Below are 6,710 nucleotides of genomic sequence, written 5' to 3'. Positions count from 1 at the left end.
TATAGGCGCTGTTGTGCTTTCTTGGTGGTAGCATCGACGTGGGTGGACCAGGACAGATTTTTGGAGATGTGCACCCTTATGAGGATCAGCCATGATTGTATCGAATGGACTGGAAGGGCCGAATATTTTATGTTTCTTGCCTGTGTTTCGGCTGCCCTATCGCCCTCTGTAACCAGTGCTGCTTTCCAGAAAAGTTTACAGATGGAAAGTGCTGGGGGAGGAAGTGGCAGAGTGGAATTGTTGTTGAGTTAGTAATCCAGAAACTCAGGCACCTGCCACAGCAAATGGTGACATTTGAGTTCAACTTAAAAACCCGGAATTAAAAGTCTAACGAAGCCATTGTGGTAAATTCAGAGTTTGCAGATAATGTGCAGCTCTGATGATATACTTAAGGAAGAAACAGGCTGGTGAGATGTGGCAGATTAGTTTAGTAACATCGAGAGTCAGGCGCTTTGGGAGGACTAACGAACGGAAGTCCAGAGGGACCTTGGGGTGCAGGTCCTTAGATCCTGAAGGCAGCGGATAAGGTGGTTAAGAAGGCCTATGCACAGAATATAAGAGCAGGGAGGTTATGATGGAGCTGTATAAAATGCTGGTTAGGCCCCACTGTGTGCTGTTCTCGTCGCCACGCTAGAGGAAGGAGATTCACTGGGATATCGCCCAGGCTGGAGTGTATCAGCTGTGAAGAGAGGCTGGATAGGCCGGGGTTGTTTCCCTTGGAGCAGAGAAAGCAAGAGGTTTACGGAATTATGAGGGACAGGAAGGAACTTTTCCCCTTGGCGGAGGGGTCAATATTTAAGGCTTAGAGGGGGTGAGGGAAAACCTTTTCCACCCAGAGGGTGCTGCGAATGGGAACTCGCTGCCTGAAAGGGTGTTGCAGGCAGAGACCCTCGTAACATTTAACAAGTATTCAGATGAGCACTTGATATGCCACAGTGCTGGAAAATGGGATTCAAATAAATAGGTGCTTAATGGGCCAATCCACACACAATGGGCTGAAGGGCCTCTTTCCGTATACATAGAACATACAGTGCAGAAGGAGGCCATTCGGCCCATCGAGTCTGCACCGACCCACTTAAGCCCTCACTTCCACCCTATCCCCATAACCCCTTTTTTGGACACTAAGGGCAATTTAACATGGCCAATCCATCTAACCTGCACATCTTTGGACTGTGGGAGGAAACCGGAGCACCCGGGGGAAACCCACGCAGACACAGGGAGAACGTGCAGACTCCGCACAGACAGTGACCCAGCGGGGAATCAAACCTGGGACCCTGGCGCAGTGAAGCCACCGTGCTAACCACGTGTGCTACCCATGGTTCTAGTAGTGTGACGTCATCCATTTTGGTAGGAAGAATCTGTACACCGGTTCAACTTGTGTAGACATACGCAGCTCCCTCTGCTCTCAGTCCCACTTTGGCATTGGAAAAGGGGCAAAGGCCTGGCACTCGGCCGATTAATTAGTGCCACACAGCTGCAAAGCAATGACCATCTTCAATGCGAGAGAGATTCGGACCGTCGCCTCTTGACTTCCAATAGCATTACCATCACTGAAACCCCCACAATTAACATCCTGGGGCTTACCATTGACCAGAAACTGAACTGGACCCAGCCGTATAAATACTGTGGCTACCGGAGCAGGTCAGAGACTGGGAATCCTGCGGAGAGTAACTCACCTCCTGACTCCCCCCGAAGCCTGTCCACCATCTACAAGGACACAAGTCAGGAGTGTGATGGACTCTCCCACTCGCCTGGATGAGCGCGGCTCCGACAACACTCGAGAAGCTCGACACCATCCAGGACAAAGCAGACCCCCCCCCCCCACCACTCACTCCGCTCGATTGACACGCTAACCCCCACCTTCAACATCCACCCCCTCCACCACTGACGCACAGCGGCAGCCGGGTGGGCCGTCTACAAGATGCACGCCAGCCACTCGCCAAGGCTCCTTCGACAAGCTCCGCCCAAACCCGCCACCTCTACCCCCTGGAACGACAAGGGCAGCAGACGCCATGGGGAACACCCGCCTGCAAGTTCCCCCTCCGAGCACCCCCCTCCAAACACACACCATCCGAACTTGGAAATATATCGGCCGTTCCTTCACTGTCGTTGGGTCAGAAACACGGAACTCCCTCCCTAACAGCACTGTGGGTGTACCTACACCGCACAGAGGGAGTGCAATGGTTCAAAATGGCGGCTCACCCACCACTTTCTTGAGAGGCAATTAGGGACCGGGCAATAAAAAACGCTGGGCCCGGCCAGCGATGCCCCACGTCCCTTGAATGAGTGGACAGACCAATAGGGGCGGGCGTGGGCAAACATTTTAAAATAAAACAAGGTCCCCAAATCTGACTATGGGTAGCTCACCGCGGTGCATTGTGGGGAGAGAAGAGCAAGTGGGCCCTTCCATTGGCACTGAAACACGCCCCACTTCGCCCGCCGTCGGCGCGCAGGCGCGACAGCCGGCCGGGCTGCCGTCTCTGCGCATGCTCAGGTTCCCTCTCGCGCCACTACTCCGCGCATGCCCAAACCGTCGGCCGCGGAGCCCCCCTGGGAGTTGTAGTCCGCGCCCCGCCGCCAGAAGGCCAAGGAGAGGCGGCAACGGGGAGCGGGGGACTACAAACTCCGCCATGACGGTGAGAGCGGGCGGCCGAAGGACGGGATTTGAAATATATCTACATATACATGTACGCACAGATCCATGAATTGAAATCGATTAAAAATGCTGGGGCTGGAGAAACTTGACTCACTCAAGGCGCTGCCCAGCCCCGGCGCTGCGAAAAGGTGCTGGCTTGAGCGACTGCGAAGGATTACGTCATCAGAAAGCCTGCCTGACTAGGCCACTGCGTAGCCTCGTATAGCGTCTGCGCCCGGCAAATTCTCGACTTCCCATATGGTCTAGCGGTTAGGATTCCTGGTTTTCACCCAGGCGGCCCGGGTTCGACTCCCGGTATGGGAATTACATTTTTGCCCCCAGCTAGGTACTGGCACAATGTCATCTTAATTATACAGTTAACACCAATTTAATAATTCCAATCTCAAACTATTTTTTACACTTAAAGCATTAATTTAACAATTCCAATCTCAAACTGTTTTTTGGACTTGGTGTCCCACTTGGTAAAGCAAAACTTGAGCATTGAAAAAAGAGAAAACTTGAAAAAAGAGACATGCTGTTGAAGCTTTGCGTCTTGCACTCATCAGGTCAGATTCACACGGACACCAAATCTCAAAGGGAACAACAGAGCTCTGAGGTGCAGATGGATCTGGGAGTCATAATGCATGAATCGCAAAAGGTTAGTCTGCAAGTAATTAGGAAAGCCAATAGAATGTTTTAGATTCAGCAGCACGGTAGCACAGTGGTTAGCACGGTTTCTTCACAGCTCCAGAGTCCCAGGTTCGATTCCCGGCTTGGGTCACTGTCTGTGCGGAGTCTGCACGTTCTCCCCGTGTCTGCGTGGGTTTCCTCCGGGTGCTCCGGTTTCCTCCCACAGTCCAAAGATGTGCAGGTTAGGTGGATTGGCCATGCTAAATTGCCCTTAGTGTCCAAAAAGGTTGGATGGGGTTACGGGGTTACGGGGATAGGGTGGCGGCGTGGGCTTAGCTGGCGTGCTCTTCCCAAGGGCCGGTGCTGACTCGATGGGCCGAATGGCCTCCTGCACTGTAAATTCTATAACTCACAAATTCATAAACGCTTACAGCACAGAACGGAAGCCATTCGGCCCATCATGTATAAAGATGGTCTATAAAGATCTGACTGCACTAATGCCAGTTTCCAGCACTTAGCCCCATGTGAATAGCTAAATACGTCTTCAATGTTATGAGAGTTAGTGACTCAACTCCCATTCAGACACTGAGTTCAGGGCTCCCGCCACCCTCCGAATGAAAAAGCTTCTCCTCAACTCCCCCCTTCGCCATCTACCTATTACCTTGAATCAATGCCCCCCTTGCATTGACCCCTCTACCAATAGATAAAGTGCCTTCCTATCCCTCCTATATATGCTCCTCATAATCTTTTGCACCTCTGTCAGGTCCCCCCTCAGCCTTCGCTGCAGCAAGGAAAACAGTCCAGCCTAGCCAATCTTTCCCCATATCTCAAACATTATCGTTCATTGTGAAGGGAATTGTATACAAAGGTGGGGAGTTTGTGCATCAGTTGGACGGGGCAGTGGTGAGCCCACATCTGGAGTATTGTGGACGGCGTCCGTCTCCTTATTTGGGGATGGATGGAAATGTGTTGGAAACAGTTCGGAGAAGGTGTACCAGACTCACACCAGGAACGGGCGGGTGGTCCGATGAGGAAAGGTGGGGCAGGCCGGGCTTGTATCCCGCTGGGAGCTTAGACGATTCAGAGGCGACTCGATCGAAACTTTTCAGATCCTGAGGTGGGGTCGCGACAGGGTGGATGTGGAGAGGATGTTTCCTCTTGTGGAAGAATCTAGAACTGGGGAAGGGGGTCACTGTTTAAAAATAAGGGGGTCGCCCATTTCAGACGGAGATGAGGGAATATTCTTTCTCTCAGAGGGTCGAGAGCCTCCGGAACTTTCTTCCTCAGAAGGCGGGGGAAGCGGAATCTGCGAATATTTTTAAGGCAGAAGTGGATAGATTCTCGATTAATGACGGGGAGGTGAAAGGTTATTGGGGGGTCAGCGGGAATGTGGGGTCGAGGTGGCACTCAGCTCAGCCATGTTGTACGTAGCAACAATTTTGACTGCAGGGGGAGAGATTGTTGATTGGTCAGCAAGTGGAATCTGATAGGTCGAGGCGTTGCCATAGACATGGGGAATGCACCAGGGTACAGTTAACCGCCAAGGTTTTGTTTAAATTCAGACCAGGCAAGTTGACTCTGTTTATGAGGCGTTGCTGTGGGAATTAACCAGTGAAAGATTGTCCACTCCTGTGGAGTCAAAAAGGTACAGAAACGAGTGGCAAAGTGGCACAAATTATTCTATATTTGTGAAATATCCGAACAGGAAGTACATGACACTATCCTCCTCCCAGTTGGCAATGTTTCCGAATTCTGTCTCATCCGTGAATTTAGTAAAGACCCATGCATACGGGGGGACGTGGTGGGAAGGGGGATGACGTCCCTGTGGAAAGTCGCAAACGGTAAAATCGCGAACAAGGGACATGATTTTCTACTTCCATCCCTCATTTAGTGCGACACTAAAGCAGGGTTGTTACTGTATCCAATTATTCCCAGGGCAGGCCGCTGGCCTGTTGCTCAGCACCAATCACAGCTGACCAGGAATCTCTCATGCCCATCACGAGGCCTCATTGAAGGAGGCCCTGGAAAGCGGCAATAAAGGATAAAAATAGACACTTGTTGTCTATGCCCGGTGTTGTATATGTCCAATTCAGATACTTTCGCCCAGTTCACTTACTCAAAGGTTGTACCTAGGTGTCTTTTTTTTTAATAAACATTTTATTGAGGTATTTTGGGTATTACAACAACAACAAAATAAACAATGTACATGAATCTATAAACATAGTGCAAAAAGCCTGCTTCCTGCCTTACAGGTCCCACCTTTAGTAACCCCCTACTCCAAGCTAAACTACCCCCCCCCCCCTTCTGCTGACGATTAATTCTCCGCGAAGAAGTTGACGAACGGTTGCCACTTCCGGGCGAACCCTAACAGTGACCCTCTCGAGGCGAACTTGATTTTCTCCAGACAGAGAAAGCTAGCCATGTCCGATAGCCAGGTCTCCGACTTCGGGGGCTTTGAGTCCCTCCGAGCTAATAGTGTCCGTCTCCGGGCTACCGGGGAAGCAAAGGCCAGAACGTCTGCCTCTTTCTCCTCCTGGATTCCCGGGTCTTCCGACACCCCGAAAACCGCCACCTCTGGACTCAGGGCCACCCTTGTTTTTAACACCGTGGACATGACGTCCGCAAACCGCTGCCAGAATCCCCTAAGCTTCGGACATGTCCAGAACATGTGGACATGGTTCGCTGGTCCTCCCACGCATTTTGCTCACCTGTCTTCCACCCCAAAGAACCTGCTCATCCGGGCCACTGTCATGTGGGCCCGGTGAACAACCTTGAATTGTATCAGGCTGAGCCTGGCACATGTTGTGGACGCGTTGACTCTACTCAACACGTCGGCCCATAGACCATCCTCTGTATCACCTCCCAGCTCCTCCTCCCACTTGCACTTCAGCTCCTCGGTCTGCGTCTCCTCCGACCCCATAAGTTCCCTGTAAATATCCGAGACGCTCCCTTCACCTACCTGCCCTCTGGATACCTAGGTGTCTTTAATAGTGAGGAGAACAAAGGACAAACATGAATACAAGTTCAACAATCTTTATTAACCCAAGAAGAAACACCCAGGATTCGGTTATACTTCCCACAAAGATGGTCCGATGGGTGGGTCCGATCCCGGAGCCTGCCTGCTCCGTCGTCACAAAGGGGGGGGGGGGTCTCGCTGGCAGCTCCTTTCTCTGGTCAGCCTTTGGATGGTCAAGGTCACCTCCTACATCAGGTCTTCGCTCTCAATGGGCTCCAAGTGTCTATTTTTATCCTTTTTTGCCGCTTTCCAGGGCCTCCTTCAATGAGGCCTCGTGATGGGGTCCCTGTACCCGATGGTCCGGTTGATGACCTTTCGACCTTTGCCCTCCCCAAGTCTCCATTTTTGACAGTGCGGCCTGCATGTACCCCCTTGCCAAATAAGGGAACGGCAGAAGTTGCGGACAGTACACCGGTGCGTATCAATGGG

At 51.8% G+C, this 6,710-nt stretch overlaps 1 non-coding gene across 1 annotated transcript; it reads left to right on the top strand.

Annotated features, from left to right (window-relative positions):
- The first annotated feature begins 2,887 nt into the window (after positions 1 to 2,887).
- On the top strand, positions 2,888 to 2,959 carry trnae-uuc (transfer RNA glutamic acid (anticodon UUC)). The gene has a single exon. It is a non-coding gene; the product is annotated as a tRNA-Glu (tRNA).
- Positions 2,960 to 6,710: the final 3,751 nt, after the last annotated feature.

The sequence above is a fragment of the Scyliorhinus torazame genome, chromosome 22 (assembly GCF_047496885.1).
Source record: "Scyliorhinus torazame isolate Kashiwa2021f chromosome 22, sScyTor2.1, whole genome shotgun sequence".
NCBI lineage: Eukaryota > Metazoa > Chordata > Chondrichthyes > Carcharhiniformes > Scyliorhinidae > Scyliorhinus > Scyliorhinus torazame.
Note: the sequence above shows the minus strand (reverse complement) of the source record. Positions and strands in the feature narration are given on the sequence as shown.